General features: G+C 38.2%; 8 non-coding genes and 35 pseudogenes across 8 annotated transcripts; all 43 read left to right on the forward strand.

Moving 5' to 3' along the window:
- Positions 1–251: 251 nt before the first annotated feature.
- Positions 252–370, forward strand: LOC149672130 (5S ribosomal RNA; annotated as a pseudogene).
- Positions 371–505: 135 nt separating this feature from the next.
- Positions 506–624, forward strand: LOC149672131 (5S ribosomal RNA). Its single transcript, XR_016367442.1, has one exon. It is a non-coding gene; the product is annotated as a 5S ribosomal RNA (ribosomal RNA).
- Positions 625–976: 352 nt separating this feature from the next.
- Positions 977–1,095, forward strand: LOC149672132 (5S ribosomal RNA; annotated as a pseudogene).
- A 133-nt stretch (positions 1,096–1,228) lies between these two features.
- LOC149672133 (5S ribosomal RNA) lies at positions 1,229–1,331 on the forward strand (annotated as a pseudogene).
- A 137-nt stretch (positions 1,332–1,468) lies between these two features.
- LOC149672134 (5S ribosomal RNA) lies at positions 1,469–1,571 on the forward strand (annotated as a pseudogene).
- Positions 1,572–1,708: 137 nt separating this feature from the next.
- Positions 1,709–1,827, forward strand: LOC149672135 (5S ribosomal RNA). The gene has a single exon (XR_016367501.1). It is a non-coding gene; the product is annotated as a 5S ribosomal RNA (ribosomal RNA).
- Positions 1,828–1,964: 137 nt separating this feature from the next.
- LOC149672136 (5S ribosomal RNA) lies at positions 1,965–2,067 on the forward strand (annotated as a pseudogene).
- Positions 2,068–2,189: 122 nt separating this feature from the next.
- On the forward strand, positions 2,190–2,308 carry LOC149672137 (5S ribosomal RNA; annotated as a pseudogene).
- A 358-nt stretch (positions 2,309–2,666) lies between these two features.
- LOC149672138 (5S ribosomal RNA) lies at positions 2,667–2,785 on the forward strand (annotated as a pseudogene).
- Positions 2,786–2,919: 134 nt separating this feature from the next.
- Positions 2,920–3,022, forward strand: LOC149672139 (5S ribosomal RNA; annotated as a pseudogene).
- Positions 3,023–3,385: 363 nt separating this feature from the next.
- Positions 3,386–3,504, forward strand: LOC149672140 (5S ribosomal RNA; annotated as a pseudogene).
- Positions 3,505–3,641: 137 nt separating this feature from the next.
- On the forward strand, positions 3,642–3,760 carry LOC149672141 (5S ribosomal RNA; annotated as a pseudogene).
- A 121-nt stretch (positions 3,761–3,881) lies between these two features.
- On the forward strand, positions 3,882–4,000 carry LOC149672142 (5S ribosomal RNA; annotated as a pseudogene).
- Positions 4,001–4,135: 135 nt separating this feature from the next.
- Positions 4,136–4,238, forward strand: LOC149672143 (5S ribosomal RNA; annotated as a pseudogene).
- A 138-nt stretch (positions 4,239–4,376) lies between these two features.
- LOC149672144 (5S ribosomal RNA) lies at positions 4,377–4,495 on the forward strand (annotated as a pseudogene).
- A 137-nt stretch (positions 4,496–4,632) lies between these two features.
- LOC149672145 (5S ribosomal RNA) lies at positions 4,633–4,751 on the forward strand. Its single transcript, XR_016367567.1, has one exon. It is a non-coding gene; the product is annotated as a 5S ribosomal RNA (ribosomal RNA).
- Positions 4,752–4,873: 122 nt separating this feature from the next.
- LOC149672146 (5S ribosomal RNA) lies at positions 4,874–4,992 on the forward strand. Its single transcript, XR_016367538.1, has one exon. It is a non-coding gene; the product is annotated as a 5S ribosomal RNA (ribosomal RNA).
- Positions 4,993–5,126: 134 nt separating this feature from the next.
- On the forward strand, positions 5,127–5,245 carry LOC149672147 (5S ribosomal RNA). Its single transcript, XR_016367539.1, has one exon. It is a non-coding gene; the product is annotated as a 5S ribosomal RNA (ribosomal RNA).
- Positions 5,246–5,603: 358 nt separating this feature from the next.
- On the forward strand, positions 5,604–5,722 carry LOC149672148 (5S ribosomal RNA). Its single transcript, XR_016367460.1, has one exon. It is a non-coding gene; the product is annotated as a 5S ribosomal RNA (ribosomal RNA).
- A 137-nt stretch (positions 5,723–5,859) lies between these two features.
- LOC149672149 (5S ribosomal RNA) lies at positions 5,860–5,978 on the forward strand (annotated as a pseudogene).
- A 362-nt stretch (positions 5,979–6,340) lies between these two features.
- On the forward strand, positions 6,341–6,459 carry LOC149672150 (5S ribosomal RNA; annotated as a pseudogene).
- A 137-nt stretch (positions 6,460–6,596) lies between these two features.
- Positions 6,597–6,714, forward strand: LOC149672151 (5S ribosomal RNA; annotated as a pseudogene).
- A 120-nt stretch (positions 6,715–6,834) lies between these two features.
- Positions 6,835–6,953, forward strand: LOC149672152 (5S ribosomal RNA; annotated as a pseudogene).
- A 137-nt stretch (positions 6,954–7,090) lies between these two features.
- Positions 7,091–7,209, forward strand: LOC149672153 (5S ribosomal RNA; annotated as a pseudogene).
- A 378-nt stretch (positions 7,210–7,587) lies between these two features.
- Positions 7,588–7,706, forward strand: LOC149672154 (5S ribosomal RNA; annotated as a pseudogene).
- A 137-nt stretch (positions 7,707–7,843) lies between these two features.
- On the forward strand, positions 7,844–7,962 carry LOC149672155 (5S ribosomal RNA; annotated as a pseudogene).
- Positions 7,963–8,083: 121 nt separating this feature from the next.
- Positions 8,084–8,202, forward strand: LOC149672156 (5S ribosomal RNA; annotated as a pseudogene).
- A 135-nt stretch (positions 8,203–8,337) lies between these two features.
- LOC149672157 (5S ribosomal RNA) lies at positions 8,338–8,440 on the forward strand (annotated as a pseudogene).
- A 138-nt stretch (positions 8,441–8,578) lies between these two features.
- On the forward strand, positions 8,579–8,697 carry LOC149672158 (5S ribosomal RNA; annotated as a pseudogene).
- Positions 8,698–8,834: 137 nt separating this feature from the next.
- Positions 8,835–8,953, forward strand: LOC149672159 (5S ribosomal RNA; annotated as a pseudogene).
- Positions 8,954–9,315: 362 nt separating this feature from the next.
- LOC149672160 (5S ribosomal RNA) lies at positions 9,316–9,434 on the forward strand (annotated as a pseudogene).
- Positions 9,435–9,572: 138 nt separating this feature from the next.
- LOC149672161 (5S ribosomal RNA) lies at positions 9,573–9,691 on the forward strand (annotated as a pseudogene).
- A 137-nt stretch (positions 9,692–9,828) lies between these two features.
- LOC149672162 (5S ribosomal RNA) lies at positions 9,829–9,947 on the forward strand (annotated as a pseudogene).
- A 362-nt stretch (positions 9,948–10,309) lies between these two features.
- Positions 10,310–10,428, forward strand: LOC149672163 (5S ribosomal RNA). Its single transcript, XR_016367483.1, has one exon. It is a non-coding gene; the product is annotated as a 5S ribosomal RNA (ribosomal RNA).
- A 138-nt stretch (positions 10,429–10,566) lies between these two features.
- On the forward strand, positions 10,567–10,669 carry LOC149672164 (5S ribosomal RNA; annotated as a pseudogene).
- A 362-nt stretch (positions 10,670–11,031) lies between these two features.
- Positions 11,032–11,134, forward strand: LOC149672165 (5S ribosomal RNA; annotated as a pseudogene).
- A 137-nt stretch (positions 11,135–11,271) lies between these two features.
- Positions 11,272–11,390, forward strand: LOC149672166 (5S ribosomal RNA; annotated as a pseudogene).
- Positions 11,391–11,526: 136 nt separating this feature from the next.
- Positions 11,527–11,645, forward strand: LOC149672167 (5S ribosomal RNA; annotated as a pseudogene).
- A 362-nt stretch (positions 11,646–12,007) lies between these two features.
- LOC149672168 (5S ribosomal RNA) lies at positions 12,008–12,126 on the forward strand. The gene has a single exon (XR_016367608.1). It is a non-coding gene; the product is annotated as a 5S ribosomal RNA (ribosomal RNA).
- Positions 12,127–12,264: 138 nt separating this feature from the next.
- Positions 12,265–12,367, forward strand: LOC149672169 (5S ribosomal RNA; annotated as a pseudogene).
- Positions 12,368–12,727: 360 nt separating this feature from the next.
- LOC149672170 (5S ribosomal RNA) lies at positions 12,728–12,830 on the forward strand (annotated as a pseudogene).
- A 137-nt stretch (positions 12,831–12,967) lies between these two features.
- On the forward strand, positions 12,968–13,086 carry LOC149672171 (5S ribosomal RNA; annotated as a pseudogene).
- A 135-nt stretch (positions 13,087–13,221) lies between these two features.
- On the forward strand, positions 13,222–13,340 carry LOC149672172 (5S ribosomal RNA; annotated as a pseudogene).
- The last annotated feature ends 168 nt before the right edge of the window (positions 13,341–13,508 follow it).

The following is a 13,508-nucleotide window of genomic DNA, read 5'->3' on the forward strand; positions in this document are numbered from 1 at the left end:
TAATTTAAATTCGAATTATTAACTAGAACTCTCGGCAACGGCCATATCCAGCTGAAAAAAACGGTTCTCCTCCGATCACCGAAGTTAAGCAGCGCAGTCAGTACTTGGGAACACTGCGTGCCGTTGGCTTTTTCCTTTTTGTTTCCTCTTTTAAATTCCACCAGATATGAAAAAAGCAAACATATCTTCTTTTTGTTATTGTTTTATAAAGATGAAGTTTAATTGAATTCAAATTATTAACTAGCACTCTCGGCAACGGCCATATCATGCTGAATACACCGGTTCTCGTCCGATCACCGAAGTTGAGCAGCGTCGAGCGCAGTCAGTACTTGGGAGGGAGACCACTTAGGAATACTGCGTGCCGTTGGCTTTTTCACTTTTTTTTTCCTCTTTTAAATTCCAATAGATATGAAAAAAGCAAACTTATTTTCTTTTTGTTATTGTTTTAAAAAGATGGTCAATTTGTCTCACTTAATTTAAATTCGAATTATTATCTAGCACTCTCAGCAACGGCCATATCACGCTGAAAACACCGGTTCTCGTCCGATCACCGAAGTTAAGCAGCGTCGAGCGCAGTCAGTACTTGGGAGGGAGACCACTTAGGAACACTGCGTGCCGTTGGTTTTTCACTTTTTTCCACTTTTAAATTCCAATAGATATGAAAAAAGCAAACATATCTTCTTTTTGTTATTGTTTTATAAAGATGAAGGTCAATTTGTCTCACTTAATTTAAATTCGAATTATTAACTAGAACTCTCGGCAACGGCCATATCACGCTGAAAAAAACGGTTCTCCTCCGATCACCGAAGTTAAGCAGCGCAGTCAGTACTTGGAAACACTGCGTGCCGTTGGCTTTTTCCTTTTTGTTTCCTCTTTTAAATTCCACCAGATATGAAAAAAGCAAACATATCTTCTTTTTGTTAGTGTTTTATAAAGATGAAGTTTAATTGAATTCAAATTATTAATTAGCACTCTCGGCAACGGCCATATCATGCTGAATACACCGGTTCTCGTCCGATCACCGAAGTTGAGCAGCGTCGAGCGCAGTCAGTACTTGGGAGGGAGACCACTTAGGAACACTACGTGCCGTTGGGTTTTTCACTTTTTTTTCACTTTAAAATTCCAATAGATATGAAAAAAGCAAACTTATTTTCTTTTTGTTATTGTTTTAAAAAGATGGTCAATTTGTCTCACTTAATTTAAATTCGAATTATTATCTAGCACTCTCAGCAACGGCCATATCACGCTGAAAACACCGGTTCTCGTCCGATCACCGAAGTTAAGCAGCGTCGAGCGCAGTCAGTACTTGGGAACACTGCGTGCCGTTGGCTTTTTCCTTTTTGTTTCCTCTTTTAAATTCCACCAGATATGAAAAAACCAAACATAATTTTCTTTTTGTTATTGTTTTAAAAAGATGAAGGTTAATTTTCTCACTTAATTTAAATTCGAATTATTAACTAAAACTCTCGGCAACGGCCATATCACGCTGAAAACACCGGTTCTCGTCCGTTCACCGAAGTTAAGCAGCGTCGAGCGCAGTCAGTACTTGGGAACACTGCGTGCCGTTGGCTTTTTCCTTTTTGTTTCCTCTTTTAAATTCCACCAGATATGAAAAAACCAAACATAATTTTCTTTTTGTTATTGTTTTAAAAAGATGAAGGTTAATTTTCTCACTTAATTTAAATTCGAATTATTAACTACCACTCTCGGCAACGGCCATATCACGCTGAAAACACCGGTTCTCGTCCGATCACCGAAGTTAAGCAGCGTCGAGCGCAGTCAGTACTTGGGAGGGAGACCACTTAGGAACACTGCGTGCCGTTGACTTTTTCACTTTTTTTTTCCTCTTTTAAATTCCAATAGATATGAAAAAAGCAAACTTATTTTCTTTTTGTTATTCTTTGAAAAGATGAAGGTTAATTTGTCTCACTTAATTTAAATTCGAATTATTAACTAGAACTCTCGGCAACGGCCATATCACGCTGAAAAAAACGGTTCTCCTCCGATCACCGAAGTTAAGCAGCGTCGAGCGCAGTCAGTACTTGGGAACACTGCGTGCCGTTGGCTTTTTCCTTTTTGTTTCCTCTTTTAAATTCCACCAGATATGAAAAAAGCAAACATATCTTCTTTTTGTTATTGTTTTATAAAGATGAAGTTTAATTGAATTCAAATTATTAACTAGCACTCTCGGCAACGGCCATATCATGCTGAATACACCGGTTCTCGACCGATCACCGAAGTTAAGCAGCGTCGAGCGCAGTCAGTACTTGGGAGGGAGACCACTTAGGAACACTGCGTGCCGTTGGTTTTTCACTTTCTTCCACTTTTAAATTCCAATAGATATGAAAAAAGCAAACATATTTTCTTTTTGTTATTGTTTGAAAAGATGAAGGTTAATTTGTCTCACTTAATTTAAATTCGAATTATTAACTAGAACTCTCGGCAACGGGTATATCACGCTGAAAAAAACGGTTCTCCTCCGATCACCGAAGTTGAGCAGCGTCGAGCGCAGTCAGTACTTGGGAACACTGCGTGCCGTTGGCTTTTTCCTTTTTGTTTCCTCTTTTAAATTCCACCAGATATGAAAAAAGCAAACATATCTTCTTTTTGTTAGTGTTTTATAAAGATGAAGTTTAATTGAATTCAAATTATTAATTAGCACTCTCGGCAACGGCCATATCATGCTGAATACACCGGTTCTCGTCCGATCACCGAAGTTGAGCAGCGTCGAGCGCAGTCAGTACTTGGGAGGGAGACCACTTAGGAACACTACGTGCCGTTGGGTTTTTCACTTTTTTTTTCACTTTTAAATTCCAATAGATATGAAAAAAGCAAACTTATTTTCTTTTTGTTATTGTTTTAAAAAGATGGTCAATTTGTCTCACTTAATTTAAATTCGAATTATTATCTAGCACTCTCAGCAACGGCCATATCACGCTGAAAACACCGGTTCTCGTCCGATCACCGAAGTTAAGCAGCGTCGAGCGCAGTCAGTACTTGGGAACACTGCGTGCCGTTGGCTTTTTCCTTTTTGTTTCTTCTTTTAAATTCCACCAGATATGAAAAAACCAAACACAATTTTCTTTTTGTTATTGTTTTAAAAAGATGAAGGTTAATTTTGTCACTTAATTTAAATTCGAATTATTAACTAGCACTCTCGGCAACGGCCATATCACGCTGAAAACACCGATTCTCGTCCGTTCACCGAAGTTAAGCAGCGTCGAGCGCAGTCAGTACTTGGGAACACAGCGTGCCGTTGGCTTTTTTCCTTTTTGTTTCCTCTTTTAAATTCCAATAGATATGAAAAAAGCAAACATGTCTTCTTTTTGTTATTGTTTTATAAAGATGAAGGTTAATTAAATTCAAATTATTAAATAGCACTCTCGGCAACGGCCATATAACGCTGAAAACACCGGTTCTCGTCCGATCACCGAAGTTAAGCAGCGTCGAGCGCAGTCAGTACTTGGGAGGCAGACAACTTGGGAACACTGCGTGTCGTTGGCTTTTTCACTTTTTTTTCCTCTATTAAATTCCAATAGATATGAAAAAAGCAAACTTATTTTCTTTTTGTTATTGTTTTAAAAAGATGAAGGTTAATTTGTCTCACTTAATTTAAATTCGAATTATTAACTAGCACTCTCGGCAACGGCCATATCACGCTGAAAACACCGGTTCTAGTCCTATCACCGAAGTTAAGCAGTGTCGAGCGCAGTCAGTACTTGGGAGGGAGACCACATAGGAACACTGCGTGCCGTTGGTTTTTCAATTTTTTTTCCACTTTTAAACTCCAATAGATATGAAAAAAGCAAACATATCTTCTTTTTGTTATTGTTTTATAAAGATGAAGGTTAATTAAATTCAAATTATTAAATAGCACTCTCGGCAACAGCCTTATCACGCTGAAAACACCGGTTCTCGTCCAATCAACGAAGTTAAGCAGCGTCGAGCGCAGTCAGTACTTGGGAGGGAGACCACTTAGGAACACTGCGTGCCGTTGGCTTTTTCATTTGTTTTCCTCTTTTAAATTCCAATAGATATGAAAAAAGCAAACTTATTTTCTTTTTTTATTGTTTTAAAAAGATGAAGGTCAATTTGTCTCACTTAATTTAAATTCGAATTATTATCTAGCACTCTCAGCAACGGCCATATCACGCTGAAAACACCGGTTCTCGTCCGATCACCGAAGTTAAGCAGCGTCGAGCGCAGTCAGTACTTGGGAACACTGCGTGCCGTTGGCTTTTTCCTTTTTGTTTCCTCTTTTAAATTCCACCAGATATGAAAAAACCAAACATAATTTTCTTTTTGTTATTGTTTTAAAAAGATGAAGGTTAATTTGTCTCACTTAATTTAAATTCGAATTATTAACTAGCACTCTCAGCAACGGCCATATCACGCTGACAACACCGGTTCCCGTCCGATCACCGAAGTTAAGCAGCGTCGATCGCAGTCAGTACTTGGGAGGGAGACCACTTAGGAACACTGCGTGCCGTTGGCTTTTTCACTTCTTTTTCCTCTTTTAAATTCCACCAGATATGAAAAAACCAAACATAATTTTCTTTTTGTTATTGTTTTAAAAAGATGAAGGTTAATTTTCTCACTTAATTTAAATTCGAATTATTAACTAGCACTCTCGGCAACGGCCATATCACGCTGAAAACACCGGTTCTCGTCCGGTCACCGAAGTTAAGCAGCGTCGAGCGCAGTCAGTACTTGGGAGGGAGACCACTTAGGAACACTGCGTGCCGTTGACTTTTTCACTTTTTTTTCCTCTTTTAAATTCCAATAGATATGAAAAAAGCAAGCATATCTTCTTTTTGTTATTGTTTTATAAAGATGAAGTTTAATTGAATTCAAATTATTAACTAGCATTCTCGGCAACGGCCATATCACGCTGAAAACACCGGTTCTCGTCCGATCACCGAAGTTAAGCAGCGTCGAGCGCAGTCAGTACTTGGGAGGGAGACCACTTAGGAACACTGCGTGCCGTTGGTTTTTCACTTTTTTCCACTTTTAAATTCCAATAGATATGAAAAAAGCAAACATATCTTCTTTTTGTTATTGTTTTATAAAGATGAAGGTCAATTTGTCTCACTTAATTTAAATTCGAATTATTGACTAGAACTCTCGGCAACGGCCATATCACGCTGAAAACACCGGTTCTCGTCCGATCACCGAAGTTAAGCAGCGTCGAGCGCAGTCAGTACTTGGGAGGGAGACCACTTAGGAACACTGCGTGCCGTTGGTTTTTCACTTTTTTCCACTTTTAAATTCCAATAGATATGAAAAAAGCAAACATATTTTCTTTTTGTTATTGTTTGAAAAGATGAAGGTTAATTTGTCTCACTTAATTTAAATTCGAATTATTAACTAGAACTCTCGGCAACGGTTATATCACGCTGAAAAAAACGGTTCTCCTCCGATCACCGAAGTTAAGCAGCGTCGAGCGCAGTCAGTACTTGGGAACACTGCGTGCCGTTGGCTTTTTCCTTTTTGTTTCCTCTTTTAAATTCCACCAGATATGAAAAAAGCAAACATATCTTCTTTTTGTTAGTGTTTTATAAAGATGAAGTTTAATTGAATTCAAATTATTAATTAGCACTCACGGCAACGGCCATATCACGCTGAATACACCGGTTCTCGTCCGATCACCGAAGTTAAGCAGCGTCGAGCGCAGTCAGTACTTGGGAGGGAGACCACTTAGGAACACTGCGTGCCGTTGACTTTTTCACTTTTTTTTTCCTCTTTTAAATTCCAATAGATATGAAAAAAACAAACTTATTTTCTTTTTGTTATTGTATGAAAAGATGAAGGTTAATTTGTCTCACTTAATTTAAATTCGAATTATTAACTAGAACTCTCGGCAACGGCCATATCACGCTGAAAACACCGGTTCTAGTCCTATCACCGAAGTTAAGCAGCGTCGAGGGCAGTCAGTACTTGGGAGGGAGACCACTTAGGAACACTGCGTGCCGTTGGCTTTTTCACTTTTTTTTCCTCATTTAAATTCCAATAGATATGAAAAAAGCAAACTTATTTTCTTTTTGTTATTGTTTTAAAAAGATGAAGGTTAATTTGTCTCACTTAATTTAAATTCGAATTATTAACTAGCACTCTCGCCAACGGCCATATCACGCTGAAAAAAACGATTCTCCTCCGATCACCGAAGTTAAGCAGCGTCGAGCGCAGTCAGTACTTGGGAACACTGCGTGCCGTTGGCTTTTTCCTTTTTGTTTCCTCTTTTAAATTCCACCAGATATGAAAAAAGCAAACATATCTTCTTTTTGTTATTGTTTTATAAAGATGAACGTTAATTAAATTCAAATTATTAACTAGCACTCTGGGCAACGGCCATATCACGCTGAAAACACCGGTTCTTGTCCGATCACCGAAGTTAAGCAGCGTCGATCGCAGTCAGTACTTGCGAGGGAGACCACTTAGGAACACTGCGTGCCGTTGGCTTTTTCACTTTTTTTTCCTCTTTTAAATTCCAATAGATATGAAAAAACCAAACATTTTTTCTTTTTGTTATTGTTTTAAAAAGATAAAGGTTAATTTGTCTCACTTAATTTAAATTCGAATTATTAACTAGCACTCTCGCCAACGGCCATATCGCGCTGAAAACACCGGTTCTAGTCCTATAACGAAGATAAGCAGCGTCGAGCGCAGTCAGTACTTGGGAGGGAGACCACTTAGGAACACTGCGTGCCGTTGGTTTTTCACTTTTTTTCCACTTTTAAATTCCAATAGATATGAAAAAAGCACACATATCTTCTTTTTGTTATTGTTTTATAAAGATGAAGGTTAATTAAATTCAAATTATTAAATAGCACTCTGGGCAACGGCCATATCACGCTGAAAACACCGGTTCTTGTCCGATCACCGAAGTTAAGCAGCGTCGATCGCAGTCAGTACTTGCGAGGGAGACCACTTAGGAACACTGCGTGCCGTTGGCTTTTTCACTTTTTTTTCCTCTTTTAAATTCCAATAGATATGAAAAAAGCAAACTTATTTTCTTTTTGTTATTGTTTTAAAAAGATGAAGGTTAATTTGTCTCACTTAATTTAAATTCGAATTATTAACTAGCACTCTCGGCAACGGCCATATCACGCTGAAAACACCGGTTCTAGTCCTATCACCGAAGTTAAGCAACGTCGAGGGCAGTCAGTACTTGGGAGGGAGACCACTTAGGAACACTGCGTGCCGTTGGCTTTTTCACTTTTTTTTCCTCATTTAAATTCCAATAGATATGAAAAAAGCAAACTTATTTTCTTTTTGTTATTGTTTTAAAAAGATGAAGGTTAATTTGTCTCACTTAATTTAAATTCGAATTATTAACTAGCACTCTCGCCAACGGCCATATCACGCTGAAAAAAACGATTCTCCTCCGATCACCGAAGTTAAGCAGCGTCGAGCGCAGTCAGTACTTGGGAACACTGCGTGCCGTTGGCTTTTTCCTTTTTGTTTCCTCTTTTAAATTCCACCAGATATGAAAAAACCAAACATAATTTTCTTTTTGTTATTGTTTTAAAAAGATGAAGGTTAATTTGTCTCACTTAATTTAAATTCGAATTATTAACTAGCACTCTCAGCAACGGCCATATCACGCTGACAACACCGGTTCCCGTCCGATCACCGAAGTTAAGCAGCGTCGATCGCAGTCAGTACTTGGGAGGGAGACCACTTAGGAACACTGCGTGCCGTTGGCTTTTTCACTTCTTTTTCCTCTTTTAAATTCCAATAGATATGAAAAAAGCAAACTTATTTTCTTTTTGTTATTGTTTTAAAAAGATGAAGGTTAATTTGTCTCACTTAATTTAAATTCGAATTATTAACTAGCACTCTCGGCAACGGCCATATCACGCTGAAAACACCGGTTCTAGTCCTATCACCGAAGTTAAGCAGTGTCGAGCGCAGTCAGTACTTGGGAGGGAGACCACATAGGAACACTGCGTGCCGTTGGTTTTTCACTTTTTTTTCCACTTTTAAACTCCAATAGATATGAAAAAAGCAAACATATCTTCTTTTTGTTATTGTTTTATAAAGATGAAGGTTAATTAAATTCAAATTATTAAATAGCACTCTCGGCAACAGCCATATCACGCTGAAAACACCGGTTCTCGTCCAATCAACGAAGTTAAGCAGCGTCGAGCGCAGTCAGTACTTGGGAGGGAGACCACTTAGGAACACTGCGTGCCGTTGGCTTTTTCATTTGTTTTCCTCTTTTAAATTCCAATAGATATGAAAAAAGCAAACTTATTTTCTTTTTTTATTGTTTTAAAAAGATGAAGGTCAATTTGTCTCACTTAATTTAAATTCGAATTATTACCTAGCACTCTCAGCAACGGCCATATCACGCTGAAAACACCGGTTCTCGTCCGATCACCGAAGTTAAGCAGCGTCGAGCGCAGTCAGTACTTGGGAACACTGCGTGCCGTTGGCTTTTTCCTTTTTGTTTCCTCTTTTAAATTCCACCAGATATGAAAAAACCAAACATAATTTTCTTTTTGTTATTGTTTTAAAAAGATGAAGGTTAATTTGTCTCACTTAATATAAATTCGAATTATTAACTAGCACTCTCAGCAACGGCCATATCACGCGGACAACACCGGTTCCCGTCCGATCACCGAAGTTAAGAAGCGTCGATCGCAGTCAGTACTTGGGAGGGAGACCACTTAGGAACACTGCGTGCCGTTGGCTTTTTCACTTCTTTTTCCTCTTTTAAATTCCAATAGATATGAAAAAAGCAAACTTATTTTCTTTTTGTTATTGTTTTAAAAAGATGAAGGTTAATTTGTCTCACTTAATTTAAATTCGAATTATTAACTAGCACTCTCGGCAACGGCCATATCACGCTGAAAACACCGGTTCTAGTCCTATCACCGAAGTTAAGCAGCGTCGAGGGCAGTTAGTACTTGGGAGGGAGACCACTTAGGAACACTGCGTGCCGTTGGCTTTTTCACTTTTTTTTCCTCATTTAAATTCCAATAGATAAGAAAAAAGCAAACTTATTTTCTTTTTGTTATTGTTTTAAAAAGATGAAGGTTAATTTGTCTCACGTAATTTAAATTCGAATTATTAACTAGCACTCTCGCCAACGGCCATATCACGCTGAAAAAAACGATTCTCCTCCGATCACCGAAGTTAAGCAGCGTCGAGCGCAGTCAGTACTTGGGAACACTGCGTGCCGTTGGCTTTTTCCTTTTTGTTTCCTCTTTTAAATTCCACCAGATATGAAAAAAGCAAACATATCTTCTTTTTGTTATTGTTTTATAAAGATGAACGTTAATTAAATTCAAATTATTAACTAGCACTCACGGCAACGGCCATATCACGCTGAATACACCGGTTCTCGTCCGATCACCGAAGTTAAGCAGCGTCGAGCGCAGTCAGTACTTGGGAGGGAGACCACTTAGGAACACTGCATGCCGTTGGCTATTTCACTTTTTTTTTCCTCTTTTAAATTCCAATAGATATGAAAAAAGCAAACATATTTTCTTTTTGTTATATTTTTAAAAAGATGAAGGTTAATTTGTCTCACTTATTTTAAATTCGAATTATTAACTAGCACTCTCAGCAACGGCCATATCACGCTGACAACACCGGTTCCCGTCCGATCACCGAAGTTAAGCAGCGTCGATCGCAGTCAGTACTTGGGAGGGAGACCACTTAGGAACACTGCGTGCCGTTGGCTTTTTCACTTCTTTTTCCTCTTTTAAATTCCAATAGATATGAAAAAAGCAAACTTATTTTCTTTTTGTTATTGTTTTAAAAAGATGAAGGTTAATTTGTCTCACTTAATTTAAATTCGAATTATTAACTAGCACTCTCGGCAACGGCCATATCACGCTGAAAACACCGGTTCTAGTCCTATCACCGAAGTTAAGCAGCATCGAGGGCAGTCAGTACTTGGGAGGGAGACCACTTAGGAACACTGCGTGCCGTTGGCTTTTTCACTTTTTTTTCCTCATTTAAATTCCAATAGATATGAAAAAAGCAAACTTATTTTCTTTTTGTTATTGTTTTAAAAAGATGAAGGTTAATTTGTCTCACGTAATTTAAATTCGAATTATTAACTAGCACTCTCGCCAACGGCCATATCACGCTGAAAAAAACGATTCTCCTCCGATCACCGAAGTTAAGCAGCGTCGAGCGCAGTCAGTACTTGGGAACACTGCGTGCCGTTGGCTTTTTCCTTTTTGTTTCCTCTTTTAAATTCCACCAGATATGAAAAAAGCAAACATATCTTCTTTTTGTTATTGTTTTATAAAGATGAACGTTAATTAAATTCAAATTATTAACTAGCACTCACGGCAACGGCCATATCACGCTGAATACACCGGTTCTCGTCCGATCACCGAAGTTAAGCAGCGTCGAGCGCAGTCAGTACTTGGGAGGGAGACCACTTAGGAACACTGCGTGCCGTTGGCTATTTCACTTTTTTTTTCCTCTTTTAAATTCCAATAGATATGAAAAAAGCAAACTTATTTTCTTTTTGTTATTGTTTTAAAAAGATGAAGGTCAATTTGTCTCACTTAATTTAAATTCGAATTATTATCTAGCACTCTCAGCAACGGCCATATCACGCTGAAAACACCGGTTCTCGTCCGATCACCGAAGTTAAGTAGCGTCGAGCGCAGTCAGTACTTGGGAACACTGCGTGCCGTTGGCTTTTTCCTTTTCGTTTCCTCTTTTAAATTCCACCAGATATAAAAAACCAAACATAATTTTATTTTTGTTATTGTTTTAAAAAGATGAAGATTAATTTGTCTCACTTAATTTAAATTGGAATTATTAACTAGCACTCTCGGCAACGGCCATATCACGCTGAAAAAAACGGTTCTCGTCCGATCACCGAAGTTAAGCAGCGTCGTGCGCAGTCAGTACTTGGGAACACTGCGTGCCTTTGGCTTTTTCCTTTTTGCTTCCTCTTTTAAATTCATCCAGATATGAAAAAAGCAAACATATCTTCTTTTTGTTATTGTTTTATAAAGATGAAGTTTTATTGAATTCAAATTATTAACTAGCACTCTCGGCAACGGCCATATCATGCTGAATACACCGGTTCTCGTCCGTTCACCGAAGTTAAGCAGCGTCGAGCGCAGTCAGTACTTGGGAACACTGCGTGCCGTTGGCTTTTTCCTTTTTGATTCCTCTTTTAAATTCCATCAGATATGAAAAAACCAAACATATCTTCTTTTTGTTATTGTTTTATAAATATGAAGGTTAATTTGTCTCACTTAATTTAAATTCGAATTATTAACTAGCACTCTCAGCAACGGCCATATCACGCTGACAACACCGGTTCCCGTCCGATCACCGAAGTTAAGCAGCGTCGATCGCAGTCAGTACTTGGGAGGGAGACCACTTAGGAACACTGCGTGCCGTTGGCTTTTTTACTTTTTTTCCTCTTTTAAATTCCAATAGATATGAAAAAAGCAAACTTATTTTCTTATTGTTATTGTTTTAAAAAGATGAAGGTTAATTTGTCTCACTTAATTTAAATTCGAATTATTAACTAGCACTCTCGGCAACGGCCATATCACGCTGAAAACACCGGTTCTAGTCCTATCACCGAAGTTAAGCAGCGTCGAGGGCAGTCAGTACTTGGGAGGGAGACCACTTAGGAACACTGCGTGCCGTTGGCTTTTTCACTTTTTTTTCCTCATTTAAATTCCAATAGATATGAAAAAAGCAAACTTATTTTCTTTTTGTTATTGTTTTAAAAAGATGAAGGTTAATTTGTCTCACGTAATTTAAATTCGAATTATTAACTAGCACTCTCGCCAACGGCCATATCACGCTGAAAAAAACGATTCTCCTCCGATCACCGAAGTTAAGCAGCGTCGAGCGCAGTCAGTACTTGGGAACACTGCGTGCCGTTGGCTTTTTCCTTTTTGTTTCCTCTTTTAAATTCCACCAGATATGAAAAAAGCAAACATATCTTCTTTTTGTTATTGTTTTATAAAGATGAACGTTAATTAAATTCAAATTATTAACTAGCACTCACGGCAACGGCCATATCACGCTGAATACACCGGTTCTCGTACGATCACCGAAGTTAAGCAGCGTCGAGCGCAGTCAGTACTTGGGAGGGAGACCACTTAGGAACACTGCGTGCCGTTGGCTATTTCACTTTTTTTTTCCTCTTTTAAATTCCAATAGATATGAAAAAAGCAAACTTATTTTCTTTTTGTTATTGTTTTAAAAAGATGAAGGTCAATTTGTCTCACTTAATTTAAATTCGAATTATTATCTAGCACTCTCAGCAACGGCCATATCACGCTGAAAACACCGGTTCTCGTCCGATCACCGAAGTTAAGTAGCGTCGAGCGCAGTCAGTACTTGGGAACACTGCGTGCCGTTGGCTTTTTCCTTTTCGTTTCCTCTTTTAAATTCCACCAGATATAAAAAACCAAACATAATTTTATTTTTGTTATTGTTTTAAAAAGATGAAGGTTAATTTGTCTCACTTAATTTAAATTGGAATTATTAACTAGCACTCTCGGCAACGGCCATATCACGCTGAAAAAAACGGTTCTCGTCCGATCACCGAAGTTAAGCAGCGTCGTGCGCAGTCAGTACTTGGGAACACTGCGTGCCTTTGGCTTTTTCCTTTTTGTTTCGTCTTTTAAATTCCACCAGATATGAAAAAAGCAAACATATCTTCTTTTTGTTATTGTTTTATAAAGATGAAAGTTAATTAAATTCAAATTATTAACTAGCCCTCGGCAACGGCCATATCATGCTGAATACACCGGTTCTCGTCCGTTCACCGAAGTTAAGCAGCGTCGAGCGCAGTCAGTACTTGGGAACACTGCGTGCCGTTGGCTTTTTCCTTTTTGATTCCTCTTTTAAATTCCATCAGATATGAAAAAACCAAACATATCTTCTTTTTGTTATTGTTTTATAAATATGAAGGTTAATTTGTCTCACTTAATTTAAATTCGAATTATTAACTAGCACTCTCAGCAACGGCCATATCACGCTGACAACACCGGTTCCCGTCCGATCACCGAAGTTAAGCAGCGTCGATCGCAGTCAGTACTTGGGAGGGAGACCACTTAGGAACACTGCGTGCCGTTGGCTTTTTTACTTTTTTTCCTCTTTTAAATTCCAATAGATATGAAAAACCAAACTTATTTTCTTATTGTTATTGTTTTAAAAAGATGAAGGTTAATTTGTCTCACTTAATTTAAATTCGAATTATTAACTAGCACTCTCGGCAACGGCCATATCACGCTGAAAACACCGGTTCTAGTCCTATCACCGAAGTTAAGCAGCGTCGAGGGCAGTCAGTACTTGGGAGGGAGACCACTTAGGAACACTGCGTGCCGTTGGCTTTTTCACTTTTTTTTCCTCATTTAAATTCAAATAGATATGAAAAAAGCAAACTTATTTTCTTTTTGTTATTGTTTTAAAAAGATGAAGGTTAATTTGTCTCACGTAATTTAAATTCGAATTATTAACTAGCACTCTCGCCAACGGCCATATCACGCTGAAAAAAACGA

Source organism: Phalangium opilio, unplaced genomic scaffold (genome assembly GCF_054372755.1).
Source record: "Phalangium opilio isolate 3A_F unplaced genomic scaffold, DU_Popi_V2 ptg000054l_1, whole genome shotgun sequence".
Taxonomy (NCBI): Eukaryota; Metazoa; Arthropoda; class Arachnida; order Opiliones; family Phalangiidae; genus Phalangium; species Phalangium opilio.